We start from the raw sequence: 19,926 nt of genomic DNA, 5'->3' as shown, positions 1-19,926 counted from the left end.
ACGCTATAGAGGTGAGAGAAAAATGGCAGAAGAGTTACAGAAAGCCCCCTTCATTTGGGGAGTCAGGTTTTTCTCCCCCCGCCTTTCTTTCTCTCTTTCTTTCTTTTTTTTTTGCAAGAAAAATAAGCCTCTGACAAAAGCTGCAGAGGCGCTGCCCAGCTGAGTCCCTGTAGAGTCCAGTTCAGATGATCTCATGTGGCGGCCCTCGAGGCAGCCCTGTGCCATTAGCAGGAACCCAGTCCAGGAGTTCCGAGCCTGTGCCTCGTTGATGTGAGCATTTTCGCATTCGCACCCTCGCTGAGCTGCTGCCATCTCACTGCAGCATCTGGAATTCTGGACTAGACACAGACGAGGTAGCCTGTCAGCACAGAGGCTAGAAGATGCCAACAGGGCCCCCTGCGGCCACCCACAAACCTGTACCCCATCAGCCTTTTCCAGGAGCCCATTGCTGCCAAAGAGACTGCCCGGTGGTCTCCTCCTCCATTGTTTACTCCTCTACAAAGGACTGATAACTACAGTAGACATTTGGAAATTCTTTGCTCCCTGTGAATGTTCATCCATTGATTCTCACTATCCCCAGAAAAGATAATGATGTTGTTGCTGATCAAGAATGAACCCTTCATGTCTACCAACATTTTACCACCGTTGGCTACTTCACCCCCCTACCACCCCCGGGGGGTAACACAAAGTCCTGTCCCCGTGTTTCAGACTGGAAAATAGGAGAGGCCCTGTCCAAATGTCTTCGACATCAGCACTTAGCCAGAATAATTGTTCAGTCTCCTAATCCCAGTATTTCTGAGAATATGAGTATGTGTAGCACAACATGGAAGTGAAATGAGCTCAAGTGGCATGTGAAGAATTTTTTTCAAAATCATTGTGTTTATTTTAATATGTATTAGAAAAAGCATAACCTGAGATTTCACAGACAGTCTTGCTTAGGACAGGTTTCTTTCTAAGTTAAATTTATTTAAGGAAGAAAGTGAGTTGCATTAGAGAAAATACTAAAGATTGTGACAGTGGGTCCCAAGTCTCTGTAGTTTAGGAAACATTTCGTAATCCAGTACTTTTTCTGTCCACAAGCCCTGTCTGTCTTGTACCATTTCTACCCAAAGAAAGTCACAATAGCATCTTATTGGGAACACAGGGTCATGCCTATTTTCATAAATTTTGTATAAAATACAGGAATAGGCTTTCTGCATTAAGTACATTTAGATGAAAACACTTCTTGTGTGTGTTTCTTTCAATCAACCATTCTTGGTAATCTGATGTGTGTATTTCTTCCAAAATACCCTAGCTCTCCTGCTTGGGTCCGTAAGCGTCTATACCGCCTCCTTACCTGTCTGTAGCCCTCCTTATGGTGAGGATAGAGGATAACGCTCTACGTGATTACTGTTGTGTGTTGCAGAATTTCTTCGGGACTAGCTAAGATGATTTACACCTCTATGTCAGTTCTCTGTAACCACATACCTCTGCCCCCCCTTTTCCTTCTCATGTTTCAGCTGTGAAGTTCTAAAAAAGGCCTATTTGTTTGACTGTTGTGGGTATCCTTATAATTTAGCTGTTCTCCCAAAGAATGGATATGGCAGGTAATAGGTTTGATAGCAATAACCCAATTTGTTGCTAAAGTTGTAGGAGAGAGAGGGAACATATGGCATGAGATGAGTCAGGACAAGTCAGGAGAGCCCATTCTAAAGAGTCTTGAATGCCATGTGAGAGGGGCTTGGGTTTTATTCTGCAGGAAACAGGGAAACAAAGTAATTGTCACTGGGAGGCTTAGTCAGGCAACAATACAAAGGAACAATTCAGGAAGAAAGAGACAATGGCCAGGTTGTTACAATGGTCTAAGCAAGAACTAAGAAGGCCATGAAAGAAGGCATGTTTGTTGAAAAAGAAAGATATGGATGCCTTTTAAGGACTGAAGAATAATAGAAAAGTCCTAAAATTGTTTCATGATTTTCAAACAGACATCACTGACTGAATTGTTTATTATCTATTTCTTCTAGACCAGTGCTGTTCAGTAATGTTTTCTATGACGATAAAAATGCTTTCCCGCACTGTCCAATATGGTACCCACTAGCCACGTGTGGCTACTGAGCATTTGCAGTGTGGCTAGTGTGACTAATTAAACTGAATTTTTAAATTTTGTGTAATTTTAATGTCTATTTACACGTGTCTATCACACGTGGCTAGGGACCCATCATATTGGACTAACCAGCATAGTGCAGGACTAGAGTACAAGTGCCAACTATCCTACCTGACTTGTTTCCCATTCTGTCCCTTGAGCCTAGAATTATCTGGCACATAGTAGGTACTTAATAAATATTTGTTAGGTGAATGATTAAAAGAAACTTTATAAAATGGAGGCAAAGATTATGTCCTGTTCGAATCAATATACTCTTTTATGGAGAATTTTGGCCCCCCCTTAAGGGAGGAGGATGGAGATTTCCCACACACATTTAGAATATTTCCCAAATGTTTAAACTGAAGCTCTCAGCTTGTGCAAGTGGAGCAAAATCAAGCCAAAGGGGAGAGATGAAAGTCGGCCATGCAGTGGGAAAATCCAAGCCCAAGGTCTGTTCTGTCGGTGCCTGCCTTCTTGGTTTTCATTTCTGGCTATTGTAGAATGCACAGTACCCACGCCTTTTCTTGAAATATGTGAGGGTAATGATCAAAATGAAAAAATATCTTTTATGAGGAATGATCAAAGAAAATGTGTCACAGCTGCTTGGTTACAATGGCTGTAGAAATACGGGGAGGTCCACACATGCTCTGGAGTGAGGGGCTCAGGACTTAAGCCCCGTGACCTTGGGCAAGTTGCTTAAGCTCTCCAAACCACAGTTTCATAGAAAATGAGAATAAGAATCATGAACACCTCACTTACCGAGTTATTGGGAGGAAGAAATGATATAGTAACAGGAAAATTCGTGGTTCATGATCCATAAAGTTCCGTTCAGATGTTTATTCTAATCCACACAGACGGGAGTTATATCTGAATATATGTCTGAAAGTCACAGTTATGTTAAAATATAATTCTGATATGTGCCTTCCAGAAAATGAAAAATAAGAAGTCCTCAAATTCCAGCTACCTACATCTAAAACAAAACCTAAACAATCCAAAAAAAGACTTTTATCTCTCTTAATGTTAATTTTTTTTTTTTCTGGAAAAGCTGATCCCACAACCTCCTTCTAATAGCTTGTTATGACTCAGTAGTGCTTGTTGCCAGGAAGTTCTTTGTCTTTCCATCATCTCTCTGCCCTTGCAGATTCAGTGGCTACGTCCTCTTCCCCATTTGCCCCAGGACCACCTCCCACTTGCCACGGCAGCCCTTCATACCCTTCTCCCATCTCCCCTGCTCTGGGCTTCCATTACCTGCCTCTGGCCCTCTGTCTTAGCAATAAATTTAGACCCTTTTTCTCTCTTTCCTCAAACTCACAACTTCCACAGCACCTGTAGCCAATTAAGAAATATCTCTGGGTGCCTGGGTGGCTCAGTTGGTTAAGTGTCTTACTTCAGCTCAGATCATGATCTCAGGGTCCTGGGATCAAGTCCCACATTGGGTTCCTTGCTCAGTGGGGAGTCTACTTCTCCCTCTCCCTCTGCCCCTCACCACTCCGCTTGTGCTCTCTCTCTCAAATAAATAAATAAAATATTTGAAAGAAAGAAAGAAGACAAAAGAAAAGAGAAAGAGAGAAAGAAAGAAAAAAGAAAACTCTGCAGTAGCCTGAGTCCCCCAGGACCACCACTTTACCTCCTTCACCCCCCATTTCCCTTTCTTTACTCTCCATGATGATAGCAAAGAGCTGGTCATCATTCCACATGTATTGAGCGTCCACAGGCAGAGCTGTGTATAACCCTATCAAATAATATCACACTGACTTACGTTCTTCCTGTAGGTAGCAACTACTTCCAGAAAAAGTTCAAAACTTGACCTGTATGTCATGATCTCATGCTGTTCCCCCGATCCAGAATTTGTGAAGAGATTCCTGTTGAAAGTAATTATTCAGTTGCCACTAGAATTATTTTCTCATAGTACGTAAATCCCATTTTCTTTTTCATAAATATGACCACTTTTCTGGTCTTTTTGTCATTTTTTTCCTGAGTTTAATATTGCTTATTAAAATAAAGGGCCATAACTGTACACAGTCCAAATAATTGCTCATCAAGTCAGGGAACCTATGTCACTTTTCGGGTTTTGCCATTTTGTCCCCAACATTCTCTCCCACTGAGAACATGTTCTCTTTCTAACCATATTCAAAGACTGGAATCACTAGAAGTCCTATTGGTTTTCATCATATATATGCTCAAATAATTATTTCCATCTTACATTTGGGTTGTATCTTTTTTTCTTTCCAAAATATTAAATCTAATTAGGCCTAACCAGAACGTACACCGTTTGCCACCTTTAAACTTTCATTCCAATTCAAATGTCTCTTTATGGCTAGTATGTGAAGACTAGAGCCACTGTGAACCCAGCCACTGGTAAAAATACTGAAAATTAAGCCCTCCTTCTGGTGAGACTAGCTCACTGCTGCCTAGTCAATAGTATGACAACTGATTGTATTGATAAAAGGGTAAAATGGAAAGTATGCTGAAATTCTACAAAAGATAAACATTGAAAATAATGTATTTTAAAATCCTATTATATTAAGAAATAAAAGTTACACAGACTTTACAAAAAAGAAAAAGCGGCAGTACAACACCTTCCAGTGGAAGCCAGCAGGGTTCTGCAAATGCACTGTTAGGTGATTACTCTACCCAAGATCTGGGTTCGCAGGCGCCTGTTCTCAGGGCTGAAAAGCAGTAGAGAAAAACCACACCTGGCCCTTCTTCTCCCTCTGGAGGGTTGCCAGTCAGACTTGGTACCATGGTAGTAAGAGTTAACCCCTGTGGTAGCTATGTTCCCAGCTCTGCCACTGTGAGCAGCCTAATTTGATGATTATAATCATAATAATAGATCAAGTTAGGGTCCTTATGAAGCAGTTTTATATAAAGTATTGCATATGACCAAACATAACCCCACGTTCATATGTAAGACCAGGTGTGCTTTTCACTTTCCATTTTACCAAGGTTGGGATGCAGTGGGAGTCCTCCCCCTGAAACACTCAGATTTTTTTTTTTAATATGCAAGTTACAGGACTGTAAGAAGAATCTTCGTTTTACATTTGCACTACTTGAAACATTTCCATTGTCTCATGCACTGGTCTGTGCAGATGCAGGTTGTGTTTTGGTGGCCCATTGTGTAAGGAACAAAGGCTAGGATGGGCAGTCTGGGTAAATAGCATTTTAAAAGATTCTTAAGAAATTAGTTGTTTGAGGGAGCCTGGAGGGCTCAGTTGGTCACATGTCTGCCTTTGGTTCAGGTCGTGATCTTGGGGTCCTGGGATTGAGTCCCGCATATCAGGCTCCCTGCTCAGTGGGGAGTCTGCTTCTCCCTCCTTTTTTTTATATCAAGATTATTTTATTTTATTTTATTATTTTTTTAATATTTTTTGTTATATTATGTTAGTCACCATACAGTACATCCCTGGTTTTTGATGTAAAGTTCGATGATTCATTAGTTGTGTATAACACCCAGTGCACCATGCAATACGTGCCCTCCTTACTACCCATCACCAGCCTATCCCCTCCTCCCTGCTTGTGCGTGCGCTCTCTCACTCTCTCTCTCTCAAATAAATAAAATCTTTAAAAAAAAAAAAAGAAATTAGTTGTTTGAACTTAGAGTGTGTTTTTTTCTAGAAATAGGTTATAAATCATGATTACTTTCCTAAATCAGCTCTCAAATCTCACATCTGTATCACCTTTTATTTTTTAAAACTTATTCAGTTATCATCATGCAAAGAGAGAAGGAAATGAATTCTTTAGGGATAAATGAAGGGCTATGAAAGTACAAGGGAGGAGTAGATCATTCTTAGGAGAGAGGATATCATGGAGGAGAGGAGGTACAGGTGAGATGTCAGCGGGTGGGAAAAGGCCACCTTGCAGTTAGTGTCCCCCTCCCATTATACACCTGTAGCACCTTCTCTCTATTTCTGTCATGGCACCTTTGGCATTGTATGGTAATTGAATTATTGCTTGTCTGTCTCCTCATCTAGACAGATCAGATTTCTGTGTGGTGGCGGTGATATCTTCAGTCTGCAAATCGGCGATCTAGAACAATGCCAGATGATAGCCGTTTGGTTAATGTTTGTCAGATAGATGAAGGGCATCCTTTAGAAAAGTTCTAGAGGCCGGAAAATGGGTAGCATGAATTAGATGGGAATGAGAGGGAGGACTGTATCGGAGTCTGAATGCCAGCGAAGAGGATATCACTGGATTCTAGTTCTGGTGTCCTTTTTTTCAGCCACACCTAACTTCTATTCATTTTATACTTTTTTTTTTAAAGATTTTATTTTATTTAATTTATTTATTCGACAGAGATAGAGACAGCCAGCGAGAGAGGGAACACAAGCAGGGGGAGTGGGAGAGGAAGAAGCAGGCTCCCAGCTGACGAGCCTGATGTGGGACTCGATCCCATAACGCCGGGATCATGCCCTGAGCCGAAGGCAGACGCTTCTGTGCCACCCAGGCGCCCCCATTTTATACTTTTTATGGGAAAATACTTTTGGAGTTCCAGCTGAGGAGCCCGTCTGCTCTGAGTCTCCAGGATGCGTGAGCATCTTCCGGGGAGGGATGGAGATCTCTGCAGGTGGGTCTTAAGGAGCCAGTGGTTCCATCTCCACCAGCCACCATGAGTGTTCACAATTGGAGAACAAAGGGAAGTTTCTCCCATGAGCCTTCCTGAGGACTTGCCTGCCATTCACCTTTAAATACAGCTTATTCACAAAGTGGGGGCTGTTTATAAGTCAGAGGCGGCGTGTGTTTCATAAAAGCACTTTCAGTATTAGGTTCTCTTTATTTCCACCACTCATACGATCACACACGGAAATTGTCGTTTACCTTTTCTTTGCTTTATCAATTTTCCTCTTCATCCTCCCTTTTAAAGTCTTAAGCTGATGTTTGTATGTTTATTTTGCATTTTTTTAATGCTAACACAATCCAGCCAGTACATTTCTGAGTGGGCCTCGCCCCAGCAAGCGGCCTTGAATGAGGGCTCGGGAAGCCTTCTCTGGCTGGCCTCAGCGTCCGCTCTCTAGGCTTCGGTTTTGCCACTATAATTATGAGCGAGAAGCCTATGGTTAATTACGATGCATGAATGGGAGATATTCCTGGACTTATTTGCATTCATTACTTGCTGGTAGTTTCTCTGTTGAGGTCTCCATCCTTGTTTTTACAGAGCTTTTGGCAGTGTTTCTGCAGTTGGTGTGTGAATTTTTATGATCTGTTGCATGTTATTCATGCAATTTCCTGCCCTGTAATGGTATCAGTTTTCCAGACGCAGAGGAATACAGACTAAAACCCGGGAGCCTGCATTAGCATAAAATGTCCCAGTTCTGTCAGTTTGATTAATTTGTCTCTTTGTCTCCACTCTATATGATAAGTGCTATTAATGGTTGCAACACTTCATATGTCAAAGTCTTTCTTCCTAATGACTTGAAAATGTGGTTTATTTCCCCCCTTTTTGTATTATTTTCCTCATTTAGCATTCCACTCAAGTATAGATTTATGCCATGCTCTTTCATTATCTTACTGGTTGCAGCACTGGAGTGATTACATATGGTGTAGAGTATGTGTAAAGATGTGATCCCAGGGGCAGCAGCTGCTGATGCAAGCTGAAAATAGATCCAGCATACGCTCAGCACTTTTCCCAGAGGCCTTTTATTTATTAGGAACAGTCTTGGTACAGGACGGCTTGGATCCTCATTTAGCAAGATGACTTTTTTGCCTTTCGGAACACTGCAGTGACTTTGCTCTATTTACTGACGCTGCTGTGTAATTATTTCTTTAACTGCCTTGTATCTCAGCATTGACTTAACCTAACAGAAATTGTAATATAATCTCGATATATAATGAACTCAAGAAGCGACAGGCTCCATTTGAAGTAATGGAGCTTGACAGATCTAAGGTTTAAATTAAATAATCCTATTTGTAAGACAGCATTTGTACATGGTACACTGCTTTAAAATGAATTTCTATTCTTCTGTAGGCTTTCTTACACTGTTTTCAGTATTCTTCCTTTCAAAAGGACTTTTTCCAGAAAGAAGTGCATTGCGAAGCCAACGGCTCTTTCATAAGGAAAAGAATCAAATGCAGTTTTTTTACCCATTTTGATCACTGAACTGGAACCAGCATCATTAATGATTTGAGATGGGTAGTTATTAATCCAAGCTGGCAAATCCAAATAGCTCAGACTTTTCTATCAGCACAGAGCATATTATATAAATATAATAGAATTTAGGATCAACATAATAGCTAACCTTCTGCACATGTTTTAGGTTCAAATAGGTATTTTTTTCATCGATTTGAGAAGTCCTAGAGACAAGTATATGTATTTATTTTCTGAATAAATCCAAGCAGAACCCTCATTTCGTGATGTCACTCTTCTCTTTGAGAGGTGTACGTTCAACAGGACAAGAAGGAAGTTCGTTGTATGTATTAACAGATAACATCAAGATAGTGATTCCTCCGTGTGTGATTAAGTTGTCCAAAGTGCAAAAAACTGAAGAAATAACAACATTAAAAGTTTACAGGGAAATGACGATCTGAGAGTAGTAGTATTTATTGGCAGCACCTAGTCCTATGTTGAGGAAGCCTTGAAGAAAAATGAATTTATAAATAGCGAGCAGGCCTCTTTATGGTAAAGTAACAAATAAGGGAGGCAAGTTAGTAAATTTCCTTTTTCCTTTTTTGTGTGTGATTTTACCCACTCCGAACCAAGAAGCCATCAGAGAAGAGGAGGTTGATTCCCTCCTTAAATTTTTTGTTACCCTGAGATAGCACCATGGGTTCTGTGTGGTAACAGAGATTTTTATTAATTCCATAATCGAATGAGAGTTATATGGGGTTAAACACATCATTTCCTGCTGGGTCAGGTAAAAAATTAAAGCAGTGATTCATGATAAAGAAATAAAGTCTATAAAAAGAAGAAAAGAAAGTGTGGTTGTCCCATTTTAGTGGGTATATATGACCCATAATGTTGTTGAAAGAGCAGTAATCCAAACCTTTCCTAAAATAAGCAAACCAAGGAGCACTTCACTGAGTAGAAGAGAAGCCCCCCCCCCCCGCCCCCGCTTCCTGCCCACAGGCACAATTGCATGAAAAAGCGTTAGACCATGGCATTTTATCAGCTTGATCACCGTGGTTCATATGTTCTTTCCAGTTTGTTTGGGAGTTTAGCCTGCTCATAGCCTGCCCTGCGTAGTGAGGGCAGGAGCCGGCACCCTGCCCTAAAGATGCCCTCGCTGGGAACAGAATGGAAGTCAAGCTGGAGCTTGCCTGCGGCTAATGTGCCTGTTTTCTTACTCTTTCTATTTTGTCTTCCTTTCCCTCCTGTCTTGCTTCCTGCTCTCACATACAAAGAGCACCCAAGCTTGTTCTCCAGGCTCATCCCTAATTACCTCCGTTGTGACACAGTAATGTTACAGCCGATGTCATTCTCTGTCTAGTGGCCTCAGAACAGTGGGTGATCTTGCTTGCTACAGGAGAAGTGATACTCAGGCATGACAGGATGAATTAAGGATGGGGCCTAAGTATTAACTCTTAATTCCCTAGGTCTTGTGGTTCTAAATTAGATTCAGTGTCCTTATAACTGGGAGAATATGAGCATTTTATATGTATGTCTGTTGCTGAGACAGTGTTTTATCAATTGAATTGACCTTGGTTTTCCGGTGAAACACATCGAGTGTATTACGGAACAAGCAGCCCAAATAAAGAAAAACATTTCACATATCTTGTCAAATATTTCACTGGGACCTCTGAAAGCTGATATTTCCCTTCTGCCACCAGATCTGAAATGAGAACAAAAGCACTTCGGTTTTGATAAGTGAGACTTGATTTTTCTCTGAAACCTTTTCATTTCCAGGATGTCTTACGAGAGCTATCACAGTTTGGGCTAAGTTTCCCAGTAAATGATGTCTGCTCTGAAGAAGGCTCTCAGAACCAATTCTTTAGCAAGTCGCTTGTAAACCAAAGACTAAAGGAAGAAATATATTATCAGATAAGGACCAAGCAATGGAAGAAGGAAGAAACTAACTTTATTGAGCACCTGTTGTATACCAAGTGAATACAAAATAATTTGAGCAGAATAACAAAGATCTTAGGATCAGAGGAACAAAAAAAGATCAAGGGACTTACAGAGTTAGGGTCTTTTTAATGGAATACTGTGTTCCATTATAAACACTTGCAGAAGATTTGAATAGAAGAGAGAAAAGGGGAAAAGACAGAAGGGGGAGGAACGAAGTTCTTGAAGTCTGTCTAAAGAAGTAAGAATAAAGTAGAAGAATTTCAGCCACTAAGGACAGAACCAAATCAGTCGCGTTTAATACCAAGATAGTTGCTAGCAAGTAGAAATATAATATTCAGTTTTGTTCCTGAATTCTGTTAGCAGTTTCCACCTCTTCAGATTCTTTGGGAAATGGAGAAGTCTGCATCTAAAGCTTTACTTGGCTCTCAGTCAGAGGTCTGCCTTACCCAGAAAACATCATCAGGAAGCCCAAAATCAATGGGATTTTTTTCAGTGGATAACACAAGCCAGTTTTGAGCCCGATTTAAAATTCACTGTATAAATTCATCCTGGCTTGCTACAGCTGTGAGTGTACTCTATTTTCTATTGCTGACTCTTCCCGTAAAACATACATCCACTCCACTTTCCACACTTCAGATTTCAAGTGGAAGAGAGCTATTTGAAGGCTTCCTCTCAAAACTGACTTATTGGACCTTGTAGAACCTGCTTGAGAAGCTTCCACGAGTACAGATGTGTATATGCGTACTTTTTGAAAATGATCTTTGATCCAAGAAAATTATAGCGTTTGTATTTATGGGCACGTAATTATGCAGTGGGCTTTCTGAAAGTCCTCTTATATACAAGCTGGAGCTGCTGTCCCTCTAGTTTTGGTTGTACTCTGTTCTACTAAAAAGATACATATGCTTCATTAAGCCAAGATTTATTAGCAAGGCCAGCAGGTGATAATGGAACAGTAATTTTTACATATCAACTTTGACTTGGTGCCCTTAATTGGCAGCAAGGAGAAATATTAAAAGATCTTGCTAACGCAGCACGATGCATGGGAATTAAGAACATCGGGGAGTTTTTTTTTTTCTTCTGTGATATATTGGGAATCATAAAACATTGGTCTTAAAATTCATCTGACCCAGCACTAAAGAAATGGGCTATATTTTATCTTTTGGATAGCCTTCGTGTCTAATACAGTGATGCTGATGAGGATTTTTAAAAATTACCTTTAGTGAGCATTCACTATGTGCCAGGCACTGCTCCATGCACTTTTTTACAGGCTTAACTCATTGACCCTCTGCGATTGCTATCATTATTATTATTATTATCTCCATATGATGAGGAAACTGAGGGAAGAGAGGTTGATTAATTTGTGCCAAGGTCAGCTCCTAAGTCAAGGAGCCTGGATAGAAGCCTGGGCAGCCTGACTCCCATATTCGTAACCTCTTGCCTCAGAGATGACAGTAGTAACACTCATTAAAGATGCAGGTGTCTGTGGGTTTTTGGGTTTTTGTAAGATTTTTTGTATTTGTTAATTTTAGAGCAAGCAAGGGGAGGAGCAGAAGGAGAGGGGCAAGCAGACTCCGCACTGAGCAAGAGCCAACATGGGGCTTGATCCCACAACCCTGAGATCCTGACCTGAGCTGAAATCAAGAGTCAGACACTTAACTGACTGAGCCACTCAGGTGCCCCAGGTGTCTTTGTTAAACAGGTGGGAAAATGAGGCCCAGGGTGACACAGCAGTCAACTTGGAGACAGCCAGTATGTCCACCTCTTGTTCAGGGTTTTCCTGTGCCGCACAGAGATCACCATGAGCCTAGCCAGAGAAATTTGCCTTATTTAAGAAAGAACGAAAAAGATGCTGAAAAAAGTTGAAATGTAAAATGATGGCAAAGGGAAAACACCTGAAATCTGAAATAAATTTTCATTCTTCTTCTTTCTACCCATTGATGATTCCTCAATTCATGCCATTTGATCAAATAAAGACCTTAATATCTAGGTCATCTTGACTTACGTAAGGACTTGATTTTGTCTGGGGCCTCAGTTTTGAGGCACAAGGTATAAGACATGTCTAAGAAAACAGCTATATAGAGTTTATAATAACCCAGTGTGGTAGTTAGAATAATGGTTGCCCAAAGATGTCCATGTCCTGATCCCCCAAAACCAATGAGTATGTTACGTTACATAGCAAAAGGGAGTTTGCAGAAGTGATTAAGGATTGAGATGGGGAGATTATCCTGGATTATCTAGTTGGGTGGAGAGTTCTTCTAAGAGGGAAGCAGGAGGGTCAGACTCTGAAGGTCCACTTCGAAGTCTGAGGTCAACTTCAGTGATGATGGAAGAAGTTTCTAGAGGCCCAGACAGGCCCTGGCCACAGAACTGGTCAGTTGCTCCACAATTATGATAAAAATCAAGGAACAGGGCCTGGGAGGAACGTTGCCTTTTCCCCATCTCTGACCATCGCTACTTTCAGCAAGTCATCTCGTTTTATTAGTTCATCTATCTTCCATTCATCTTTATTTTAAAATAAGACGACTTCTCACATTCCGTAGGAACTTTCACCTCTTTCTCATTGGCCAGGACAGAATGATTTACTGGGCAAGTTTGCTGTTCTTAAAAATCCTACATCATGCTATGACTACAACAACAGACTGGCATCAGTGGTCATCTTCCTTTAAAGAAAGCTCCAGGCTACAGAATTTGGATCCATAGCCTCCTCAATAATTTATGACTCTGAATCCCAGACTACCTTGGTTATGGCTCTGAACCTTTACATAATTCCCATCCTATCAGTCATGTGGTAAAGTGTTCCAAATGTCTCCCTCCTTTCGCCAGTGTGGTACCCAGGCTCTGGCCTCGGTTGGTTGGTTAGAAGCAGTGTGGCCCTTTGTATATGACTCTCAGTCTGGGCTCTCACACATCAGCAGCTCAGCCCTCTCGCAGTCTCTCTACTCTGTCTACACCTCCCTTCTGCGGCCTCTACCCACACTCCGGCCACAGCTGGCACTTTCCTGGACTTCCGTGACCAACCTGCCCCCCTGCCCAGGTTGCCCCCCAGTTGTGGCTAGAGTAATCGCCCCAGTACTCCTGCTTAGCCGACCCCCGTGGCTCTCGATTGCCAGCCAGCCTCCTCGGTGTGACATAGGCTGACTGTGCTGCCCGCACCTCTGCTCACCTGTCCAGGGTCACCTGTGGCCACCCCAGCACCCTCCCACAGCTGAAGTCCTGCCTCACCACCCTGGGTGCTGGATTCTCTCATGTGTCAGTGTATTCCTTTCCTCCCACGTGCAGCACCAGTGCCCACCTGGCACCTGGCTAATCTTCCCTTGGGCCTCCACTCTGTCTTACTTCCTCTGACGCAGGTGCCCCTTCTGCCAGCACTTGGGCTTCCCCCGGTGCAGCTCTGACACTGTGTTGTCATTACCTGTCAACTCGTCTGTGGCCCATCCACCCAGCACATCTCAGGCTGGGCACCCTTTCTTCCTTATTCTTCGTTTTATCTTCCCAGCACCTAAGACTATGGAACCACAGGAGGTAGTCAGTAAGTGTGTGTTAAGGGAATAAAGTACCCTACATTGCAAAGGTGGTCCCCAGCGCCATCCTGTAGAGTGAGTTCTCTGTGCGGAAGGACACCTGGTCTCACTGCCTCGAACTGGATGACACAGGCTCGTCAGCCTGCAAACCCAACCCAGCTGAGTCCTGTCGTAGAACTGAGATTTGCTGGTCTCTCCCTGAGGCCGCGCGCTTGCCATTTTGATGCATTTGCTCCCATGTCACCATGTGGCGAAGGGGAACTAAAATGACTAGGGAAGGTAACTGGGAGGCGTTATTAATTGCTAGCAGACTTAGCAGTTCATAAAGTCATATGATGATCCAGGACAAACAAGAACAGATCGCGTGGCCTCTTAGGTCTGCATCCAGTATAATCAGCTAAAGACTTCTATGTGATGAACAAATAAGAGGTCCCAAATGCCCTTTTTTTCCTCCTAAAAAGTACTCAGATTCTACATATATTTTTTGAGGCATTTACTTCTCTTTGCCTTGTTCTCTTCCTAGGACTTGCCCTGCAGCCCAGATCTGTGTAAATATCTTGTGTTCTTGTGCTCCCTCTCCTGGTCTTTTCTGTCCATCGGTCAGACCGTGCTCCTAGCATCATACACCCCCAGGTGGGAGCTTGGCACGCTCACAGAGAAGCTAACAGCGCTGCAGGGCTTGCTGTAAGATCCACGGGGACCAAACACAGACCCACTTCTTTGTTGTTTGCAGTCCAGCTTGACTAAGTGAAAAAGGGCCGTCCTGGCACGGAAGAGAAATGTGCCTGGCATACTTTTTGAGAGATGAAATGCTCTCCGGAAAGAAAAAAAAAATTATAATAAAAAGCACTTGATAGTACATTTTTGAAAATATTCCTCCCTGGAGAAGTACAGATGCGTGGAGGATGTGCCCTATCAGTTAACATTGCTAATTACCTAATTATCTGGTCAGGTGCAGTAAAAACCCCTATGACATTCTGCTCCTTCCATATGCCAGCTAAAGTGTTCCGGTATCTGCTCTGCGACCACGGTGAGGCGCACACCGTATTCTCTTCCCACCAAAAGTAAGGATGTGGGGTGGTCTTCACAGCTGGCTCAGGCGGTGCTTTGCGTCAGGGGCACAAGGCTGGAACAGGGCAGCGCGAGGTCCTGCCACAGAGCTAGCAGGACAACGCTCCCTCAAGAGGGTGACCAGACTTCACCTGGCCTCCTTGGCTCCCGGCATCCCCTGGAGCTGCCCCTGAGCTCTGATCCCGCTCACCTCTTTCTCGGTTGCAGTCACTTCTGAGACATTTCAGAATTTCACCCATTTACCTTATATTCTTTTTTTTCCCATTTGACTATCTAAATTACTGTTATTCTAACTTAACATGCTAAGGAAGAACCAGTTTTGCTCAACCACTTAACACTCCCAGCCTTCCTTTTCAATCTGGCTCCTGTCTTGTTCCCTCTGTCCTGCGGGATGCTGGGTGTGTCCTCTCCTGAAGCCCCATCTGTTTGCCCTAAGGTCTTCTGCGCACCGTCAGCCTCTTCCCAACAGATCATTTCGTGGTGCGCCCTTTTATGGGGTACGTTTGAAGTTTCATTTAGATGGGGTGGAAGGCACTTGTTGGTCTTAGGTAGAGAAGAGTGTTAAATCCTAGGTGTTTATGGAAGTTCCTTTGCTCGAAGGCCACAAGGCTGTTTGTGAAGGACCACAGTATTTGGAGAGCAAAGGTCAACTCGCAGGGGTCCTGGGCTTTCCCCCTTCCAGCCTGCTCCCACCCAAGCTTAGTGCCCTTCGACAGTCTATGCTCATCCCTCTTCTCCCAAAGTCTGAGCAGAGGAGTCTCAACCATGTAGAGTGTAGCATTACTTGTTCTCAGCTGTGGAGAGTGCGCTGTGAGCTTTTCTAAGGTAAAACTGCACTGTTTGCTTCTTTCAAGCTCGTCTCAGCGCCCAACAAGGCAAATGCTCAAGTAAATGGCTTTGAATTGCTGATTGAGCGGCATCTTGTTTGCGCGAGAACCGTAGCGTGTGCACAGAAATGCTCACGGCTCCAGCACTTCCCTCGGATCTAATGATTTCCTCTTAATTAACCTTTTTCTGAATACTATTTCATCTGATTGACGTGAAAATGTCACCTTTTGTTAATCCTTTTTCAATGTGTGATGTTGCCTTCCAGAAAAAATAACCAACTCATCTTCATAATGCAGATATTTAACAGATTTTATTAGAGTACATGTAGATGACATACGAAAAGTATAAGACTCGGTACTTGATTTTCAGGAATTTTTTTTAGTAGTGACTGGTCATATGGATCTTTTATTTTATTTTATTTTATTTTATTTTATTTTATTTACTTATCTTTTTAAATAGGCTCCACACCCAATATGGGGCTTAATCTCATAACCCTGAGATTAAGAGTCACATGCTCCACCGACTGAGCCAGCCAGGTACCCCAATTTTCAGGAATTTCTAATCAAGATAGGCACAATGGAACACTTAGATAACAGTGCAAAATAGCACTTACGTGATGAAATGCCAGGACTGGATATCTATAAGCAGCAGCGATTGTCCAAGCTGGGAATGGGGTCCGGTTAAATCGCCACCTCCTTTGCAAGGGTTTCTTGTGGCCCTTGCACTCCGTATTGACGGACACCCCCACCCTGGTCCTTCACAGCTATCATGGGTACGTTGGAATTGGCAAAACGAAGTGAAGAATGCATCCAGGCAGTGAGCACAGCCTGAGCAAATGCTAGAAGGCAAGAGAAAGGCTGGCGGTCTGGCTCCAGAGGACAACTGGAAATGAGACAGAAAAGGGAATCAGTCTGGGGGAAATCTGGAAGCCAGACAGAAGAGAATGAAGTTTGCTCTCTAAAGCAGGGGCTTGCTGCTTGAAACCTGGTCCATATCAGGAGCATTCCCCCAAAGACTCTCTAGCCTCTCTCCCTGTGATTGACAGTCCAGAGAGATCATGGAGGTGCAAGGGAGAGGAGAGATGGTATCAACAGAGAGGAGAGGTGTTTTCTCTTGCTTTGAGTCTTGGTACTTTTACCACAGTGGTGACCTAGGGACTCTTAAGCCCTGGCCTCCTACGCTTGTTAAAGAAAGAAATGACGAGGCCATCCAGACACCTGCTAGCTTCATTGGGGTTTTCAGAGCTACCCCGCTCTGGAAGGCTGCTGGTAATGTGCTGTGGATGGGCTCCTCAGTCCTTCCTCCCATGAGCCAAATAGTTCCTGCTGTAATAGTGCGAGGAAACCGGAGGGCTTATTTTGGTATGTTTCTGACTTCGAACTTCAGTTCCATCCAAATACTGGAAAGACCCCCAGGTATTGTAGATGCCTTAACTCACATCTTTAAAGGGCTGCTCAGGCGTGGTTTGAGTCACCCAAAGTAAGAGCGCCTGGTGTTCCTGAGATGTGGTATTTGTCAAAAACCAAAAGTTCATTTTCAGAATGTTTGGATATCTTTATTTTTAGTAGAAAAGGTGTTTTACTCGTTAGGAGCTGTAAGAGGTCTTTCGTAACAGTTCCAAGCCGCATTCAAAATAGATGTCCCAGAGCAGACTCCATGGTGCACCTTCTGGGGGCAGCTCTGACTGACTTCCTTTTCTCACCATCCCCAAGTCAGCATGCAAAGTGTGTTCCAGCCCCACAGAAACTGGACACAACCAGCCATTGCTGGAAATGTCTGCCTCACCTGCTTCAGCGGCCGGGCTGCCAGAGATGACACCGTTGTCCAAAACAGGACCGTGCCTTCATGCCCCAGCTGTCCGAAGGCCCGAACACACGGCTCTTCTCAGCAGAGACCTGCTGCCAGTCCTGTTTGATGTCATTTGCCAGCCTGGCAACCCCGTGTCCCGGGAAAGGCTGCAGAAGGCTGCAGGGCAAGGGCCCAACAGAGCAGGCCCAACCCGCAGCCGCGGCCACGCGGACGGACTGAATCAGCTCCCTCTCCATTCCCTTCCCTGATGATGGGAATCACAGAAAAGATGAGAACTCGGGGAGGGGTGGGGAGTGGCTGAGGGACAACCCCGACTTCGGGCTCCCATCCAGGAGTGTGGTGTTGTGTCCTACGGTCTCTGCAGCCCCGGGCTGCTGCAGGGCTGTGCTGTGTGTCTGCCAGTGTGGCAGCGCCCGGGGCAGCCATTGTCCCATTCACAGATGGGGGTTTTGTGTGGACGGCCGCTGTTTCAATCCTCCCAGAGCACAGATGGCGCCTGCATTGCATCAGCATTAACTCTTCTCCGTTGGCAGAGCCCATCGTAGAAACAGGAGAAGGGAGGAGAAATCAGAGTGTACAGTCCCTTTGGCAAAAAGTCTGCTTTCCATATATGCGTTTACCGACTTACTGCAGAGCCTTGGTTAACGCAGCCAGTGTGTCTCGGCTTCTGCTATATGGTGGTTAGTTAAGAAGGACTTAGATGAAGGAGACTAAAGACTGTAGAAATACTGTTAGTGCTGTTGTATACACCGTGCCCACAAGGCAAAATCCACAGCTTTTTTCCTTCCGGGAGCCCCAGGAACACCCACTTCCCTTGCAAAGGCAATGAAGAAGGCATCGAGGAGATGATATACGTCTTTTTAGAATTTTTAATTCTTTGTGTCTCAAAAGCCCCTCAAGTATATGATTTCTTCAGCACATCCTAGTTTATTCCTATTTTTCAAATGAAAGGGGAAAATGGCAGCAGAGTGTCTCAAGTTGTCAGAACCGAATTACCTTCCTTACTAAAGACGAGTGGTCCTCCGTTGATGGCGCTGGGTCCTCATGGCTGGTGGAGTATTAGTGGAGTGTAAACCCACTTGCGCCAGAGGTCAACTAGAAAATAACATTTTCCATAAGAGACATGTGATCTGTCAGTTCTTCAGTTTTGATTTCAGATGGAAAATATGACTTCAGTTCTTGAAGAAAAAAAAAATCCCTAACCGGGCTTGACAGATGTCTTCAAATATGTGATGGACTGTCATGTGAAGGAAGGATTCAAACTGTCTGCTTGCCCCGTGGGCATTACTGGGGTAGCTCAATTCAGTTCAACTAATAGTTATAAAGATCCTGCAGTGCACAGAGCTCATGCTTTAAACTAAAAGTGGTCAGAGAAGGAGGGAGATGAGTATCCTGCTAAACTCATGACATCAATGATTGCAGAAGCAAGCAGGTTTGACATTGATGGAAAAGTGTGAAGTATTGGGTGAATCATTGGCTAAACCAAGGAGAAGGGGAAGACAAAAACAATACTTACAGTCCCCAGTGTCTATCCATCAATGGGTGAAGCAGGAGTAATTAAAAAATTGAATTGGAGATTACTGCCAGGGTGATAAATAGAATTTCTTAGTAACCTAATGAGCAAGAGGACATCACACTGAAATACGGCTGTGAGATGGAACTCCACATTTACAAAATTAGAGCAAAGGAGAAGCGTGATGCAGAACTTCAAGTATATGAATAGCTACCAAGTATATGAATAGTTTCTCTTCAACTAAGAAAAGAATACCTGAGTGGTGTTGATCTGCCATATCAGCAGTTTCACCTTCAAGAGGGTAAAGGGTACAAGAGTGGAATTGCTGTTTTGGTCCTGACGCCGACTAAAAGGAATGGACGGGAGTACACGTGAGAGGAGACTTGGAGAACGATATCATCTTAGAGAACATGATAGTCAAAGAGGACGTGTTGCACATGTTGCACAATATTTCAAGACCTTTTTTTTATTGTGATAAAAAGAAAAGCCAACATGAAATTTACATCTCGATAATTTCTTAAGTGAACTCTACTGATGTCCATCAAATGTTCATCTTACCTAAAAAATGTTCACATTGCTATGAAACAGATCTCCAGAACTCTTGTCATCTTGCAGATCTGAAACTCTGTACCCATTAAACAATAATCCCCCCTTTTCTCCTTGACCCCAGCCCCTGGTAACCACCATTCTATTTTCTGTACCTGTGAATTTGACTACTTCAGATACCTTGTATAAGTGGAATCATACAGTATTTGTCTTTTTGTGACTGGCTTATTTTACTTAGCATAATGACCTCAAGATGCATCCATGTTGTAGTATTTGATAGGATTTCTTCCCCTTTTAAAACTGCACAATATTCCATTGTCCACCATATTTTGTTTTTCCATTCATCCACCAATGGACATGTGGGTTTAAACAGACAAGGAAAATAAATGTATGGTTCTGTTTAGAGCAAGAATGCAAGAAAACCAACAGCTAGTCTTGGGGGTGACCATTTCAGTATGGAGGACGGCAAAGAGTCCAGAGTTACCTCCATATTGTGTTTCAAGGAGAATGTCTATTA

At 43.2% G+C, this 19,926-nt stretch overlaps 1 protein-coding gene across 3 annotated transcripts in view; it reads left to right on the top strand.

Annotated features, from left to right (window-relative positions):
* Window positions 1-19,926, top strand: part of BACH2 (BACH transcriptional regulator 2) — a 358,628-nt gene that overhangs the window by 302,431 nt on the left and 36,271 nt on the right. The window lies entirely within an intron of this gene.

The sequence above is a fragment of the Ursus americanus genome, chromosome 11, assembly GCF_024610735.1.
Source record: "Ursus americanus isolate L20-20 chromosome 11, mUrsAme1.1.p, whole genome shotgun sequence".
NCBI classification, from domain to species: Eukaryota; Metazoa; Chordata; class Mammalia; order Carnivora; family Ursidae; genus Ursus; species Ursus americanus.
This window is presented reverse-complemented; position numbering and strand designations above follow the sequence as displayed.